Source organism: Takifugu rubripes, chromosome 13 (assembly GCF_901000725.2).
Source record: "Takifugu rubripes chromosome 13, fTakRub1.2, whole genome shotgun sequence".
In the NCBI taxonomy this organism is placed as follows: Eukaryota; Metazoa; Chordata; class Actinopteri; order Tetraodontiformes; family Tetraodontidae; genus Takifugu; species Takifugu rubripes.
Window position 1 is genome coordinate 1,787,970 of NC_042297.1, and position 19,011 is coordinate 1,806,980.

Here is a 19,011-nt window from a genome sequence, read left to right on the forward strand (position 1 = left end):
TAAAGGCTCCAGGTAAGACTAGAGCTTAGTAAAGGCTCCAGGTGGGACTAGAGCTCAATAAAGGCTCCAGGTGGAATTAGAGCTCAGTAAAGGCTCCAGGTGGGACTATAGCTCTGTAATGGCTCCAGGTGGAACAAGAGCTCAATAAAGGCTCCAGGTGGGACTAGAGCTCTGTAAAGGCTCCGGGTGGAACTAGAGCTCAGTAAAGGCTCCAGGTGGAGGTAGAGCCCAGTAAAGGCTCCAGGTGGGACTAGAGCTCAGTAAAGGTTCCAGGTGGGACTAGAGCTCAGTCAAGGCATCAACACATCATTCTTTGATTGTGGCTGATGACAAAACAGGAAAAAAACCCAAATCTGTCGATTTGCCACAAAGAACGTGTGAATGTAGGTTAAATGTTTCACAAAAGTCGCTTCGGTGCTTCGTGGTTGTCATTCCTGCTTTAGCACAAAAGCGGGGCATTATGGGGATTCTTTCCCTTCGAGTGGCAACTGTCAGAGAATATTTTGGTGTGCGTGGAAAAAAAAAAGAGATGCCTTGAATACACATGTGATTAATAATTAAGCATATGCTTTATTCCCCTTTGAAAGTTATTATGCAAAATTAATATTTCATACAGTTACAGGCTGTACATGACAACTATGCTAAGACAAAGGATAGTAGCAGAACAAAGTCTGACAAGTCTGCCTGGGCTTGCTCTAAAATCACTGGCCTTCATCTTGTATTTAGTATTCAGCAGACGCCATCAAATGAATTTCTATTTTTGTTCGCTTTCCTATTTATGTTTTTTTCCCCCCTCCCTGTGTGAAAAGCGAAAATATTCTGATTCAAATTGATAAAAACCTCTCTGGTTTTTACACTGGCTGATATCGAATGAGTCCAATAAACGGTGGGACTGAGACACGTCCTCGTCCTGTCAACGATCGCCGTGGGAGGGGGGACGGTCCATATCTGAGATTATGGTTTCCTTTTTGTGGGTGGAAGAGGTTCTGCTTGGTTGTGGCTGGATGTGGTAATCGAGATTTATACTAATGAAGGATTTCCTGTATGAATGCCCCCCACCCCCCTTATATATCCATTAACAGGTTCACTCTCAGGGCCCCCAACAGGAGGCTTTTACTGCAGCTTGGTCGGCCAGACGGGGGTGAGTGGAAGCCAATGTCTTCCTTCCTTGGGTGTCACGTGGGTTTTTGGTGGGAAATCCACAGGCTAAATCCTCACCTAAATAAGGAGGGAGAGAACCTGCCCAGCTCTGACCCTTCTGGTGACGAGGTCATTCCAGTCCACCGGTGTCTGTTTCAGAACCTTCTGGAGGCTGGCTGAGACATGATTCCTTTATAAAGGCCTGTATTATCCCTCCTAAGGGTGAGTGTCGTGTCTTTTCCTAAACACGGCGTTACAGGTGTTGAGCTCTAAAGGTATTAAGGGCAACTGGGCCAAGGTGTGATCTCCGCTGTCAGCGTGAATGAGGCTTAAACTCGCGGTAGCTTAGGTGGTTACCTAGCTGTCTTTACACATCTGAGTCTTGTTTTAGGGATTTCCGAGTGGCCGTCTGCTCACGTGTCCTGGAGTAGCTTTTCAATCTGCCATAAAAACCTTTGTGTTGCTCTATTTTTAAGCTCTTCTCGCCACAGTAGCGTCTGGCCGCGGACGTCTCCACAGCCGCCTGACCTCACGCCGAGCGGGGCTGTTTGAAGTGAAGGAAAGCATGGATCAGGGCTACAGCAGGAGCCTCCTCGGTAACTTTGCGCAGCTCCTTAGTGGTGACATTTCTTTTTCCCTTCTCATTTAGATCCTCTCTCTCTTGTACCTCCTCCTCTGTTGTGATATGCCAATTATCCACTTCATTTGAGCCAAGGCACTAATGGTTGAGACCAGCCTCTTGGGGTGTTTGTGGGTGGTTGGGGTTGCGGGAGGGGGGGGGGGGGTGATAGGTAGCAGTAATTGTAAATGGTGTAATGAGTGTGCGGTGGTCACAATGTAGCACTCCACCATTACAGGTGACCCACGTCTGCTTACCTCCTCCCTCTAACATCACACCAACACGTGAGACCCCCCCCCCATTCTCTCTCCTTCAGGGTTCAGCTGTTCCAGAGTATAATATTAGCACCACAGACCATTACTTGCAAGTACTTTGGCATTTACTTGTTCGGTGTCATTATGCAGGTGCCCCTCTCACCTCCTGCTTATGTTCTCACCTCACCTGACGTTCATCTCCTTCCTGAGACACCAGATGATCTGGCCAAGTCTTGACTGTTTGGAGTGTTTGTATTAAAGTATCTTGCTCATAGAGGAAGACACAACACAACACAACAGTCATGGACACCACAGTGAGATATCTCCATCTCAGACCAAGGAGGAGCTGTTTCGGGGTTCAGTGTCTTGCTCAAGGACGCTCTGACATGTCATCTGCAGGTGTCTGGGATTGAACCCACAACCTCTGTGCTACTGGAGTGACCACTCGGCCGCCCGAGCGTCATTTCCTTGAAAGCTGCTGAGGATGTTTAGTCACACAGGAAACGATCCCGACCCAAATGTGAATGCTGCAGGAAGATCAATGAGTCCCAGGTAATGAGGCGAGTGCAGGTCACCGCGTTGATTAACACCAGGAACAGGAACCCACAAGGATGGAAAAGCAACCGGCATCTGGAGAATGACCCAGGAAGAAGAGCACGTTGAGAGGAAGAGCACAGAAGAGCCCACCATCCAGCAGAAGATGCTGGGGTTTAAATAAAAGCCCTGTTCCATTTTCAGTGTTGGAGGAGAGCGACATGCCAGAATAGTTAATGTCTCATTACCTTCCATCACAACATCTATCAGCTCCTTCCACAACCATCTCACACCACGTCTCCAGCAACACCCAGAACTCCGGATGCCCTTCTAACCCACATCAGCACCGTTAAACACGATACGATGGTTATTTTTAGGACGGCACGAGAAGAGAGAACCACTGCTGAGGCTGACGAAGTCACGCGGGAGAGTCAGGTGGTCGCGATAATCATCGTAGAAAACGACGTTAAAGGTGAGGCGACCCCACCGTGACGTTGAGCGTTAGCAGCTTCAGAAGGTCTTATTCTAAAGAGGGATTTCTGGTTGGTTGTGTCTCTGCTCCAGGGGAAACAATGTCAGGTCTGAGTGGAGGAACCGAAGAAAAACCTCCCCAAACCACATTGGACACGCAAATACTGGTGACATTATTATGATGCTGGTTTCCTTCAGCTTAGTCAGGGTGGGAGGAATTACCAACAGCTCCAAACACCCGTTAATTCTGGCAAGGAACAGGCTTACGTTGGAAAGCCGAGGATGACGAGGACGTTCACCTCTCAGCACGCCAGTGACCCAACGCATTTACATCCAAATCAACAATAGCATGGCTCCGCCACAAGAAGATTAAAGTTTTTGAAACGGCCCAGCCGGAGCCCGGACATGAATCAGCCGAACATCTGCGGGCTGAACTGAAGAGGGCTGCGCACAGGAGATGCCCTCGCAGTCGCCCCTGCTTTTGAAAAGAGGAGTGTGCGACTATTACCCAGTCGGGATGTTCCGCTCTAATGAATACACACACCCCAAAAGGCTGCACTAAAAATGAAAAGGTGCCTCAAAGAGAAGCAATAGCTCGAGGCTGTTCAAGATACCCAAGCTTTTTATTTAATGGTATTTTAGGGTTTTTATTTCTCCTTACAGAATATTTCACACGACGCAATTTTACGCCGGGTTAAATTTGCTGATCTTAAAAACCACAAAAGGTGGGATTTGATAGAGAGGTAGGACCCGTCTCCGCCCAGCAGGGGGCGGTATTAACACTTGTTTCTCAGCTGGGGTCTTTCGGCTCGAGGCAGAAATGCCAGCACCGCCTATAGAGACAGGGGGAAGAGGGATGGGGTCTGAACAAAGCAACAAGCTAACAATATCAGACACGTCCTCTTAACGGAAAGAGCAGAAAGTAACTGTTATTCAAACTTCGGCGTGACAGGGCCGTTAAATGAGTCATTGAGGGAGATTTCAGCTGCAGCCCGCCGCTGGTTCCCACCACGCACCGGGACAGCACATCTATTTCAATTCCCTAAACATATGTGCTTGAGCGGTGTTTGAATCATGGTTCATCATCGGTGCCTGAAAACACTGGCAGTCAGGCCGACGCTCCTCCTTTCACCTGCTTCATTATGTTTTATTATATTTTTGTGCCGAGAGGGCTGACATCATGTAGGCACTAAATCACTAAGCCCTGACATTAGCCGCTACACAGCCTCATCCATGTCTGGTCAAGTGAAAAAACTCCCACAGATCCCCAGTTAAAGGAAAAAATATGCTCTTTCCTTTTTTATTCCAGTGGATTTAAAATTAGTTATGAAGATTATCATGCTGGGCCCAGCCGAGCAGAAACATTCCATAACCCCCAACCTTCCCGCTGACCCCTCCTTTGCTTTTAACAACTGCCGACATACTTTGGCTCTGTTATGTGATCATGCTTAGATGAAATCTGTCAAACAGCTCCCTGAGTTATTAGGCTGTCTGCGCCTGACCTTTCCGCAATCAAAGATATATGACTTAAGGGCTCGGATTTGCCATGGCAACGGCTCCAATTTGCCGCCGTGAGAAAAGGTCTAATTGTTGCAGAAATTTAATGATCTCGCCCCGACATCAGGGGCTGTGAGATTTTATGAACTGTTTACGCTATAATTTTCTTTTGTTAATGCATTCTGCGTTAACCCCTTCCCTGCTGGCTGCCTGCAGGGAGGCGCTGAGCGACTGTGTGTGTGTGTGTGTGTGTGTGTGTGTGTGAGGCAGTGTGTAAAGGAGGGTAGGAAGGAGGAAGAGGAGGACGACGAGGGTGATTTCTGCCCCCCGACCTGTTAACTTGTGTGCGTGGCTCCTCTTTAAAAAGGGCAGTTTTGTCTTTAAGAAAAGCAGCTGCCTGCCGCATTATCTGCTCTCAGCGATGTAGACATCAGTAATATATTCTACAAGGTCAAAGACAACTGAGATTAAAATGTCTAATCAGTTAATTTGTTTTATTGAGAAGGACTGCCGTGTGATTGGACACACAGAGAGATAGAGAGCGAGGGAGCGGGCGGGCGAGCGAGGGAGCGAGCGGGGGGATGGGGAGTGCAAGAATCTGGAGATGAGGGGAAGGAGGTGCTCAGATTTGCACATTGGTATTTTGACTGAGCTTGATGCTGGAAAATATAGCCGTGCCACTCAGTTCTATCACGCTGATGAAGCTCTGACAGCCTTTGTCCCCCCCCACCCCCCCACACTCCCCCCTCACCTCTCCCCCCCCTTTCACCATTTATTTTCAATCTATGACACATTCATACAAGGCTGATTTTATCAGTTGCTGAACTCGACTTATATTTTATATCTCATTAAATATTCAAAATAAATTCGGCGTGTTTGAGCCGTTCATACATATTCAGGTTCTGTAACCAGGATCAGAATATTCTGATTGAGTCTGTACAGCAGAGACGGTTTTAAAAAGCCTCCGTTCAGGAGGAGGAGGTGAATCTCAATGCACCTGCTTGTTCCCTTCTCCCACCGTTACGACTGCATTTAGAGACGCGTCTTCCAGTCCTAAAGCCAAAACCCTGGCGGTCTGGACCCGCCTGACGTCACGAGCACTGACGGAATCAATGTAAAATATTAACAGGATGACCTTTAATGCCTCGTAATGACCTATATCAGCATGTAGGTGAAGACTGCAGTGACGGAGTACGTTCTAATTAATTTCATCTTTTAATTGCTTAATACGGTGCTCAGCTGTCACACAGACCAGGAAGGCAGACGCACGAGCACTGAACACACGTGTTCTGATGGTTGGGGGCACATACGTGTTCTCTGCATGTTTGCACGAAGAGCTGAGGGACCGTCTGCGTTTGTGGGCACAGATGTGGGGAAGGTGGAGGCTCTGGATCACAGGTCGGAGGTCACCCCAACTGTTAACAATGATTAGTGCCACTCAGTCACATGTTGCCTCTGTAATATTAAAGTGATGGTGCATTGCAGGGTGTTTTAAATCAATGCTCCTCCTCCGTCCAGTTCCAGCAGCATTCGCTTGGGTTTGGGGCCCTTTCTTCCTTACAGGCGGGTGGATGGATGTGTCTTCCTGGATATGACCTCCATTAGGACCAGCGGAGGAGATCTATCCCGTGGGCAGTTTGTTTTCCCAGGGTGGAGCAGCGATGGTGGACAGTTGCTGATTTGCTGATTTATTACAGCCATGAGCCCAGTGAGCATGATGAAGAGCATTTCCCTCTTAAAATACTGGGCAGTCTAATCCACATGGTGCACCCAGGTTTGGTGGCCAAGCCGCCTTTTATGAAAAAACACTAAAAGTCCCAAATCAGTCAGAGTGGGATTTCCCACACTAAACATGAGGCCTTTGAAGCTTCACGCGGGGTGGTAGCTTGTTAAAATATGGTTAAAATATGGGTGAAATATGGTTAAAATATGGGTGAAATATGATTAAAATATGGCTGAACTGTGGTTAAAATATGGATGAAATATGGTTAAAATATAGCAGAAATATGGTTAAAATATGGGTGAAATATGATTAAAATATGGCTGAACTGTGGTTAAAATATAGGTGAAATATGGTTAAAATATGGTTAAAATATGGGTGAACTATGTGTGTAATATGGATGATAATTGGTGAAATATGGGTGAATATGGTTAAAATATAAGTGAACTATGGTTAAAATATGGGTGAACTATGGGTGTAATATGATTAAAATATGGTTAAAATATAAGTGAACTATGGTTAAAATATGGGTGAACTATGGTGAAAATATAAGTGAACTATGTTTAATATATGGGTGAAATATGGTTAAAATATGGTTAAAATATGGGTGAACTATGGTTGAAATATGGGTAAAATATGGTTAAAATATGGGTAAACTATGGATGAAATATGACCGGATGCAAAGTCTTTTCTGATGCATGTGTTGCTGTTACAACTTAACAAAAAGTGAATTTAAATGATAATACTGTATGTTCAAAACCATTAGAATTTACGGAAAAAGCGGTTAAAAATATTTTAAAGATCAACACATTAAACATAAACATATTTCTCTTCTATTCGCGGAGGCTCAGGCTTTAAACACCTGTTCTTAGTCCTCTAGAGCGCGAAACACTTCAAAGTCAAAAAAAGGGAAGAGAAAAGGGGTGAAATTCCTCACGTGGACGTGTGTCCTGACTGTTAAGGGCTGCTTGGTTAGTGCGCATCCTTCAGATGGAGTGGAACAAACTGTCTCCCATCAGTGATGGAGTGCTTCTTAAAGGGGAATACACCTGTCTTTAGGACAAATATATGCCAGTAATTACCTGTCTAAGCTAAATCTCTGGGCGCCAGATGTTGCTAAAACACCAGCGGGACAGAGACAAATTAGAGCGTGCTGGGGAGGCCTGAGCGTAAATATAGTCCAGGCTTAAATACTCTTTTCCTTGACCCTGTTAGAGAGGTCGTTCAATGTGATTTTGGAGTTTGCTGCACCCGAATGGAGACCAAAGATGTAGTTAGAGAGAAGATGATGATCGCTTCTGCCTCCTCATGTCACGGAGCTCGTTCGGAATAACCGTTCCCTTCTGACTCAGGATGGGAGTGCACGTCAGAGGTCAGGCAGATGACCTTGAACAAGCAAAAGCCCACCAAGCCCGACCAGGTCTGACGACCTTCAACCTCAACCAACAAAGACTCCAACAAAGAAAAGGAAAACTACATCCTGTTTGACAAACGCTGGCGATTATTCCCAATTCTTTCATAGGCTGTAATCCACGTGGATGTGGAATTATTGGAAGCATTAAAGGGAATCCAACACAAGAGACCCAACGTGGAGCAGAGCAGCACAGAGGGACGAGGACAAGCAGCTCTGGGGGCCCTGATCCTCCACCACCACCCAGGCCAGAGAAGGTCCAGCAGGGGCTGAAGGAGATGGATCCTGGACCCAAACACTTGTTGGAAGTCCTGAAACAATCTGGAGGTCCCCAAAAAAGGAGGGCCCCAAAGAAAGCCACAGGAAGCAGTTCCATAGGATCCTTTCTGGGATCTCTCTCATTGGCGTTAAAAGCTGCCAATCTCAATCACAAAAAACCACTCCAAACCAGTGTGCAACAGAGGTAAATATGTCCATTAATGGCCCCCAGGGGCGGGATTATAGCGGCCCACAGCCTATGAAATGCAGATTCCCCTTCTCAAAATGCTACACACACCACTCTCCTGTGTGATATCAGCCATGAGCGCTCATTCTAATTATTTGGGCAAATGTACTAATTAGCTATCAGGTGCTCCCCCCCCCCCGCACACCTCCATCCTCACTTATCATCCTCCCCTGACATCTTTTGTATTCAAAATAGGCTCCCAGCTTGGTTGGGATTTTCAGGCCATCAGCAAATATTTACCAGTTCCATCTCATTACGGTCCAGACTAAAATGCTGGCTATGAATATCTTAAGGCCCCTGGTACATGCCATCTAAACTTTGCCTTGACCTTTCACTGTTGGCCGCCTGCACTGACAATTGAACGGCGGCGTGCCCGTGTCGGCACACGTGCACATGCGGCATCTGTGACATCATGTCTCACTGTGGACTTAAGACCAAAGCAAACTGATGATTATGCATCTCGCTGGTCTCGGCCGCTCTGCCTCCCGCCCTGATCAATGCGTTAACGTACGTTGGGTGTGAATATATCTGCTTTAACACCGTCCACAGAAACGCTGACGGCCCCCGTTCCTTTGGCTCTGGCCATTATCAGCCGCTCTTGTCAATACTACAGTAATGAATGGGCCGGATAAACGCGATTTGGGGGCATAATCGTTTTTTTGTGATAGTTTGATATTGCTGTTCTGCATTTTTCGCTTTAAAAGCCGGCCGATTGATCGATAATTAATTTTAAAGCGGCCGATCTGATAGAGGTGAAATGATGAAAACATTCGCCATAAATCTGCACTTTATTGCGCGAGCGGGCGCCGCGGCAACACCTCGTCGGGCTCTCTAAATATGTTGTGGGACTTTTCTGTGCGTTGGGAAATGGCCGAGAGGAAGGACGCATGTGTCTTATTTACTGCCAAAACGTCTCTTTTAATGCAGAAATGATGTTAGGGCAGCTGGACCAGAACTATGAGCTGCTCCAGATGTTTGGACACCCCTCCCCCACATGGTGGATGTGCTAATGTTCCTATTTTTTGTCACTAAATCTGGATCGGAATCTGTGTGAGATAATGAAGTGAGATTTCCTTTATTTTGTAATGTTCTTGGGAGCGACAGGCCCGCTCTCGCTACACCGAACGGCACCGTGGCAGCGCCACCACACAGCTGTGCTCGCTCCGCTTTAGCCTGCTGTGGTAGTCGGTACCACCGGTTGGTTGGGTGGTGACCCACATTCATCCTTTTAAAAGTGAAGCGCCTGGTCACTGTGTTGGTGCTGCTGGTGGGCTGTGATACAGAAGTAAATCGGGTCCTACTGTTTGGTTCTGCCCACCGGGTCCAGCTACGGCCTGCTGTTCTGGCTTTTCCCTTTGGTTCTAAATTCTCTTATTTCTAATATTTTGGCTGTTTAGCCTCATGTTTGCCGCGACCATGACCAAGTGTGTTTCCATCTTCCGTGGCGCCGTCACTGTGCTGCCTGGGCCTAATGAAGGAGCCAGAATTCATGAAGGAATCCAGGTGACCAGGCAGGAGTTTAGTTTCTTGACCACATTGTCTCAGGAGAACATATTTTGCTGGTACCAACACAAAGATGAGAATCTAGAAAGTGTATCCTTAGAGCAGGCCTGGCCAGCCCGCAGCTCTTTGCCTGGTTTCATGCGGCTCTAACGTTCATATCGAAGTCTGGGTTTGTGTTTGTGTTTTTAATGTGCGCGTTCGCTTCGCTTGAGTTCAATACGGTACTTTCGCCAATGGCGCATGCGCGTTGGATGAAAATACCGCAAAGTTTCTCAGTAGAGACAAGATCTTTTGAGTATACAATTAGTGTCAAATTCGCCTTCAAAATGGCAGGAAAACCTGCACGAAAGCTTCGTGACCCGGTTCCGTGATCTACAACTGAAAAGGGCACAGATTGCATTCCTCTGTTGCCCCTTTTAAATGCCCCGCACTGTTTTAAAGCCCCGCCAGTCACAGGTGAGGCTGCAGCTGAGGTGGAGATGATCGATCTTTGTGAGGAGCACCAACTGAAACCTGCTTTAAGGGAAGGGGCCATTGGGTTCTGGAAAAGTGTGCCAATGGAAAAATACCCCAATGTCAAACGGGCTGCACTTAAGATCCTGTCAGTATTTGGGTCAACAGACGTCTCGAGTCTGTGTTTTCTACCCTGAAACACGTGAAACCAAAGCATCGATCTGTTCTGACTGACACCCTCGTGAAAGATCTGAATACGAGCCGGATTTGAAGAGGATTGTTGAAAGCAAGGAAGGCCAGAAGTCCCACTAAGCAACATGCACAGTAAGAGAAAAAAAGATTTTAATTATTATATTTTTGTTTGTGGACTTAGTTGAACTGAGAGTTTGTGTGTGTGAGACAGTGCACACAATGTTCGTTGTTGAGAATGACTGGCCCGTGGTCTGTAGAAGTCTGTCATTATCATGTTGGTGTGTGACATTTACAATAAATCTGGCTAAGCAGAGGTCTGTGTGTGAGGAAGGGATGAGGTGATGTTCTCGTGGGCCCATGTGTGTGATGTGGCTCCTAGGCTCTGACTGGTTGGCCCCCCCTGCCTTAGAGCCTCATGGCACTCATGGAGGGCCCGATGCAGATGTCTAGGGTGTCTCTTTGCCACGAGCTCAAGCAGCAGGTACCTCTTCTACCTCACTGTAGCGACATATTGAAGCTATCAGATCGGTGTTGGAGGGGCTATCAGGAGCTGCTCTTCACCCATCTGGGTCTCTCCAAACATCAACAGTTGCAGTTCAGGCTTGGCTTTCCAGTTTCATTCCTAGAATTCCAGTAGAGTTGAGGAAGCCATAACACGCACCGTAGAGCTAGTGCTAATCTAAAGGCTAACAGCTTCAGGAGATTACACCAAGTGGACAGTCATTGCTATCCATGGAGATAAAGGTGTGTGTGGGTCGAACTGGGTGTGAGGAGCACCAAGAGCCTCCCAGGTCCATGCAAGCGAGATCCGGCTTCCTGTTTGCCTCAGACACTGTTCTGCTGTGGGACGGGAGCAGCTTAGCCCCTTTCTCTGGTGTTACCTATTAGCCTATTAGGGGCACCTTATCTAACCCGCCTTCCATTCAGTTGCCTTCTTGCTCGTTGGTGTTGGGATCATGTTTGCTGCTCGCTGACACCTGTCCAGTCATGCTTGTGGACCGTCTCCCTGCTGCCACCAGAACACGAGCCCCTCCTCCTCCTATTAAATGACCCGCTCTGATTAGTGAGGCGGGCGATCGATCATCCTGGGTGTGAGGCAGGTGTGCAGCCTTATGAGCTCGGGGTCGGTCAGCCTCTTGGACCACGGCTCGCGGCGCGTTATGACAAGAACGATGCGATGTGCTGATGCATTATGACAGCTGAGTTCCTACCGACTTCTTATACAATGACCCCTGCCTCTTGCTCACTGCTGCTCCATCAGGACAAAGGCGGCATTACACCGTCTCTATTGGGGGAAAAAAGCGATATGCTGCACACATTATAGCCTCTGGTGGCCCAGATAGTAGCCCAAAGACCCACAATAGTGCACTTTTATCAAGCTGCACAATGCAAACATGTGTGTATCGCTGATATTAAGGTGTGTTTAGCTTAACAGTCCTTATAAGAGCCTGCATTCTCCTGCTGTGTGTAGCAGCATCACTCAGAATACAAAGTTTGATCAACAATAGGTCACCAAAATATCCGTCCATATTTAGAGATGTATGGAGGCATGGTGTGTGTGTGTGTGTGTGTGTGTGTGTGTGTGTGTGTGTAAATGAGACAATGGTGTGAATGTAAAGACAATGCTGTTGGCTTGCCAGAGCTTTGAAGCTGAGCCAAGCGTGTGGTTCCCTGAGGTGTTTACCCCCATCCATCCCAACTACATTGTTAAACACCACCTCTGTACATTTTTATAACACTATTGTGAGGCTCCGTAGATTTTATTTGGCCGCGTTAGCCCTCCGTCTCTCACTCACTCTCTGTGTTTGTCCGTGTCCATCCTTTAACCTGGAAGTGTCTAGGTGTGTATTTATAGTTCCTTAGAGAGCAGACATGGGCCCATAGACCAAACATCCTCTTCCTGTCTGGAAAATGCAGCCTGGAGAAGTGAAATATTGACTTTAACATGTTTTTCCTCTAAAATAACTGCTCATTTAAATGCAAGCAAACAACTTATTAATGCTATGGCATATAAGGGACACTGACGGACCGGAAGAATCCGGATTTTACTGATTAGCCATGTGATGGATCAGTCGCCTCCCTCCCATTTTAGGCTTCCTGCTACCAGACTTAGGGAGGACCCCTAGTTTTCACCATAACCCTGCTGGTTAACGTCAGACTCCCTCGAGCGTCCTCCTGGGACGAAGACCCAGGGCGTTTGTGGTAGAGAGCGACTCAAAAAGAGGAAGAGGAGAGGAGCAACCGCTGGATTTGGCAGGACAGGTGTTTGTGAGGGAAGAAGGTGGGAACGTTCAGGAGAAAGGTGCTTGTGTATCAGGCGCTTCTTATGCCCCCCCGCCCCCCCAGCAGGAGCAGAAGAAGGTGACGTCTGTCCACATGTGTCCTCTGGCTGCACATCACAGGCTCACCACTGGCCCAGTGTTAGCCCTGCTGTCTGTGTGTGTGTGTGTGTGTGTGTGTGTGTGTGTGGGCACCAGTGACCCCAGACAGGAGCTGCTCCGGCCCATTTAATGAGTGGGCTCGGTTTGCTGTGACCAAGGTGTCTGTCCACCTCGTCCCCGGCGTCCAAACTCGCATCGACTTGGCAAAACTCACACGGGTCAGCGAGAGCGCCGCTGGGAAAATCCGAAAAAACGAAAAGCAGGGAGGTCTCTCCGCGACGCTTCGCCCCGCTCTGCATTTTCATGTGTTTGCGGAATTTTGGGAGCGTTTCAAAAGAATAGGACGGAAATGCTAATGTGCCTGACTGTGACTTGTCTGGCGTCTCGGGTGGCCAGCAAGTGTGGCAATGTTTTTAATGATGCATCTGCTTATGTCAAATGATTCTGAAACACCCCTTTGATGTCACACACACACACACACACACACACACACACGCAAAATGCTCACACTAGCACTTTTGCATGTGTCCACATATCTTTTCACATACAATCCGCATACGCACACACACACACACACACACACACACACACACACACACACACACACACACACACACACACACACACACACACACACACACAGCCCTGTGCTGGGCAGCGGTTCACTCGGCACTCTTCTGGTGCCGTGGTGGCTGGTTTTAATGTCCCTGCCTAATGATCTGGCACACGTCGAAAGGTAAATGATAATTTGCTTTAAGTGGAGCCTTTAAGTGGAAAAGCCAGCAGGACCTGACTGTCTCCCCGACATGACAGCGTTTACCACGAGCAGCCCGTCAGGTTCTTTATGGGAACCCATCGTAGGTGCGCGTTCATACATCTGCACGTGTGTTTGGGTCGGAAGTGTAAGAGATCCTCCAGGGAGATGTCCAGCAGATGATTGAAGACAATTCGGTTTGAAAAGTGGATGAAGACCAGCAAGAATTATCCAGAAGGAGGGAAACAGAGGAAAAATATGGTTTTTGTTTTTTGCAGGAATGAATTAGAGCCTATGAAAACACATTCTGAGGACCATTTTCATCTTTGTAGGAGAAATCTGGGCAGTTTCAAATGAGATTCTCATCACTGAAACGGGGACTCATTATCACTTTTGTATACTCTCCCCATTCTCCTCTGCGTCGGGCTTTGTAAGCACAAAAAGTGCTAAAGCAGTTTCTGGTTACGCACTTTTGGGAAGTTGCTCACGAGATGACCAAGTGAAGAATCCGCTGAAAGTACGCCTTCACAGCACGCTGGCATTGTGGCACATTTCCGAGCCAAAATAAAAAATAGACCTAATCACATGAATGTCATAGCAGACGCCTCAACAGGGTGTGACTGCACCGGCATCTTTCCCTCACAGGATCAGACAATCACACACTTCCTGCCGCTGACATTAGACTGACGTCTGACGCTCTGGATGTGGACAGAAGGCAGCCAGAGACGTGCCGAGGAGGAGCGGGAGGTGTGATAGTTGTTGGAAGAAAGGTGAGGGGAGCAGACAAGAGCTGAACCGGGCTGGAGGCTGTGACGGCTGATCAGAGCGGGGGGCTGCAGGGCGGGTGTCGCGTCCCTGCCTCTGACTTCTCCGCCTTTGCCTTCCCTTTTTATCCCAACTTCAACAAGCTGTTCTTCATCTTCGCCTTCCGGGGGAGTTCTCTCCCTCCGCACGTCTGCGCGCTGACAGAAATATTGCAAACTCAGAGTCGTCTCTCAACGCATCGTCAGCCCCTCAACACCTCGCCTCGCCGTCGCCGCGGAGGGAAGCGCTTCACTTCATCGTTATCAATCCGTCCAACGTCGTTGGGAACGTTTCATTGGTTTCACTTCCTTCAATAAGAAACGAGTCTTTAATGGGCAGACGTTTAGCCTCAGATTACAGATCTTAATTTAGGAGTATTTCCGAGAAACGTGCCACTTTATTTGTCTCAAAGTTGATTGAATTTGAGTTGAGATGAAGCCTAAAAGAAAATAATTTAGGCACAAAAAAGAGCTCATAACAAGTTCCAGAAATAGCATTGATGGTCTCGACCGTTACTTTGGGAAAGATGTAGAAAACGTGTCCTGATGAAGCCAAACTTGAGGATTATATGGCAAAAAAAATCAAATTTATTGAATGTGATGAAGAATACCTCATTATATGGTGAGTGGAACATTCCAAAATACTTCCAATAACATCATCTGTTTTCTAATCTTCCACATCATTTCCAGACAAGATGATGGTAAACTGTCAAAAATCGCTCTATCATGGGTTAATTTACAGGAAATAGTGCAAATTAAGGGGAATAAACCCTTTCACTTTCACAGTTAATTAGTAATGACTTTAAATGAATGGATACTCGTGGATCTGCTTATTTAAATGCAAATCTCTTTATATTTAAATGGGTTCGAATACCTTCCCGTTTCATCCGCTTCTTTCTGTTCTTCGGGAGTGTAGTGACACCGCTTCTTTCTTCTATAAATTTTCCTTCAAAAGAAAAGATCTTTCTTCTACATTATCCACTTGATCTCTTTAGCTGTCTTAAACTGCTGGGGGGGAAAAAAGTGCATGCTTTTAAAGCAATATGAAAATAAGATTTCCGGGCATTAGCAGCATATTCTATATGTATGGTTGGAGGAGCTGCAGGGAAAGGAGACACTTTAGCTGCTGATTTCTTCCCACTATGGGTGAAGAGGGAAGGCCCCCGGGGGCCACGGAGCCTCAGGAAACGTCTGCGTGTTTCTAAAGAGGCCGCTTCCCTCCAGCTGTGCAGGGCGAGACAGAAAAACCTGGATTTATAGTAAAATGTCCACTCACGACCACTTAACAGCAGATCAGGAGGACGATGGAGGTGAGAAGCTGGGCTGAAAGACTCAAACGAGGCTCTTAAAGAAGGCTTTACACGAATACACGCACAAATAAATAACACAAGTGATGCAACGTGTGTCAATAAAAAAATGTTCAACGTTTGTAATCATGTGTTAGCACAGTTAGCCTAGCTCTACTAGCATCTATTTAATGTAATTTAGCGTCTCTCCCAGTGGGAATTCTTCAATACTTGACTTATAACAGGAATCTTTTAGATGTATTAAAAAAACGAGTGAAAAATGATCAGAACTAGTTTAAAAAGCAGTTAGCTCAAGTAGTTTTTCTAAAAGCACAGCGTGGAAGGCTCAACGTCTGCGTCCACCACCCCCAAACGGCTGTTGTGGCTCATTTTCCTTCGCTGCTGACTTAAAAACGTAAAAGAAAAACTCCTAAAAACTTCTTCCCCATTAAGACAGTGAAGCACCTTTACGTCCTTAAACTGATCAGTGTGCAGAGAAGCTGCCGTTTCTTTCTGAGCGTCGGTAGCTAATTTATCTCCAGTCCACTTCATATTTACCCCGTGGTTCCTGGTGAGCCCCCATCCTTCTGTGGCCTCCACCCAAGTCCATTCATTTAAAGACGGACCCTCTCCAGCGACACTGGAACGCCGTCCTTTGATAAACTCCTTCGCTTTCTTCGTCGGCCATCTTTGATTCCTGGACTGATCCTGCCTCCTCGTGCACACAGCTGCCTCCTCGCTTGTTGTTCTTGGCACCGCATCCAAACGTCCCCCAATCTGTCTGCGGGCCTCTCAGCAGAAGAAGAGAAACATCAAAAGGCTTCGCGGCGCTCCGTCGACACGTGAAGCTTCCTTGTCTTTCAGTGGGCGAGGGAGCTCCCGGAGGCCTCGGGACGCTCCGGCGTGAAGAGCTCAGCCACTGATCCCGGTTCCTCCTCATCCTCTCATTCCTCAGGTCTCATGCCCTGGACCCCTGAGGGGGTTCACCTTTGTCCTCGACCATAAAGTCCTTTTGTTGCCACGTGACGATGAGGTAAATATCGGAAGCCTTCGGAATCCCTTCAAGAGTATCAGAACCGACCAGCAGCTGAGCTGCCAGAGCCGGAACACATCTGGAATTTAGGCCAACAGAGGTGACTCAAGCGGAAGGTTCGGACCCCAAACATGGGATTTTACACCAGGAAAGAATATGAGCGCTTATCTAAGAGCACGGCAACTTTTTAAGACTAAATATTAACAACACACTCATTTCAGGACCCTGGTCCAGGTCTTTTTATAGATTTTTGTACAGGCAGATTTTTACACTCTTCCGGGGGCGAAGGTTTGGTTTCCTGCATGTGTGTAGAAGTGGGTGTAAATGTGTGTAACTGTTGTGTTGTGGCCCTCCAATAGCTCCTGTGTGATAATAGGCCTGGCAGCAAACAGGGCAGGGGGGTGGGGGGGGGGGTTTGCATGGGGGAAGGCATCGATGGGACACCAAGCCTGCGTGGCATATACATATTCACATGGGAGCATATACATGTTTTATGCAAGGGTGTGTGTGTGTGTGTGTGTGTGTGTGTGTGTGTGTGTGTGTGCCTGGGCTAGTCCGTTACCAGGGAAATGGATGTGTTGGCCTCATCAGAGAGTCTCCAGCTGGTGGAGAGGCTTCGGAAGCGGCCCCTTGGCAGCCACCCGGTCAGGGGGGAGTTTGCATCTGTGCTGTCTTGGCATTGGACTGGATGGTAGTTGTGATGAGGAAGAGTGTGTGTGTGTGTGTGTGTATGTGTGTGTGTGTGTGTGTGTGTGTGTGTGTGTGTGTGTGTGTGTGTGTGTGTGTGTGTGCACCTAGTTGGTGGTGATAAAAATATGGCATTAAAGTCAGTTGTTTGTTATCTATCTATCTATCTATCTATCTATCTATCTATCTATCTATCTATCTATCTATCTATCTATCTATCTATCTATCTATCTATCTATCTATCTATCTATCTATCTATCTATCTATCTATCTATCTATCTATCTATCTATTCCTCCATCCACCCATCCCCTCATCTATCCCTCCACCCATCCCCTCATCCATCCCTCCACCCATCCCCTCATCCATCCCTCACCCATCCCCTCACCCATCCCCTCATCCATCCCTCCACCCACCCATCCCCTCATCCATCCCTGCATCCATCCCTCCACCCATCCCTCCACCCATCCATCCCCTCATCCATCCCTCCACTCATCCATCCCTCCACCCATCCCCTCATCCATCCCTCCACCCATCCCTCCATTCTTGTCCTGCTCCCAGATGTTTTCGTCCCATGCGACAGCCACAACTGTATTTTTCCGCCTGCGTCCTGCAGATTCCCGGTCCTGATGACGGTGGAGGCAGGAAGTTGTCCAGGATGAGCGTTTGTTCGAGCCGCCGCTGCTCCGACGCCGTATCGCCGACAGTTGCAACACGAGCCACCAGGAAATGAATTTCAACATGATTGGCCGACCTCTGACCGCGGGCTGCTCTTCTTTGTTCCGATAGAGGCTGAGTGTAAAATGAGCTGGTGTGTGTGTGTGTGTGTGTGTGTGTGTGTGTGTGTGTGCTGTTAGTTTATCTCAGGCATAAAGAAATGAAAATGGGTTGTTTTTGAAAGAGGATTGTGAATTATCAGGAATTACAGCGACACACTCCCGAAGTTCTGTTCTCTCCTGCCAGGATTTGTTTAATGGCAGTTTTTGTTCGCTTCTTTAATGGTTTCCCTCGAAAATAATCAGTTGTCGGCAGAATCCATTGAAGTTTGGGCCCGTTAAAGCTAACTGATCCTGGCGCCGTGAGCAGGAACCCACCGCTGGTTCCAGGATCCACTGAATCCAGAACAGGGAGGTTGACCTGCTTGACCAGAGCAGCCAACATGTCTCCTGGATGGAGAACGACCTCTTTTAGAGCCTTGGTCTTTACCTCTGGGTGTCCGGACCGGTACCGCTGTGGCCCACGACCCCCTGCAGCTCCAGTCCTGGGTCACATGACTGCGGAGGCAGGACGGTGTCTTTCTAACAGCCCGGTTGTGGTGGAAGAGATGTTTCTTGGACCAGACGACAAAGAATCCTCCGGGTGTCCCTCCAGGTCCACTGGTGGGATTCTTATTAGTTTTAATGGTTTTCGAGGCTGCGTTCCTGTTGGAGTCGCTCCCCGTCTCGTGCACAGCGCCGTGCACGAACGTGTCGGCTGACGTATTAGCAAACAAAGCATTCTTGCTTAAATCTCCACCTTAATATGGAATTAGTCTTTGCTCCTTGATTAAAATAAGTTCACCAGCAAGAGCTTTGATTGTTGCACTAAAGTATAAGTGGGACACGTGAAAAATCCCTCACTTCTGACTGATTCTGCTCCGACTGTGAGGCTAATCAGTCCGAGATAGTGTTGAAAATATTTGCTGTTTGCCCCCTCAGCATGGAATATTAAGCACCAGTAATTAAATGAATTAAAGGTATTTCTCTCTCACACACACACACACATTATGTT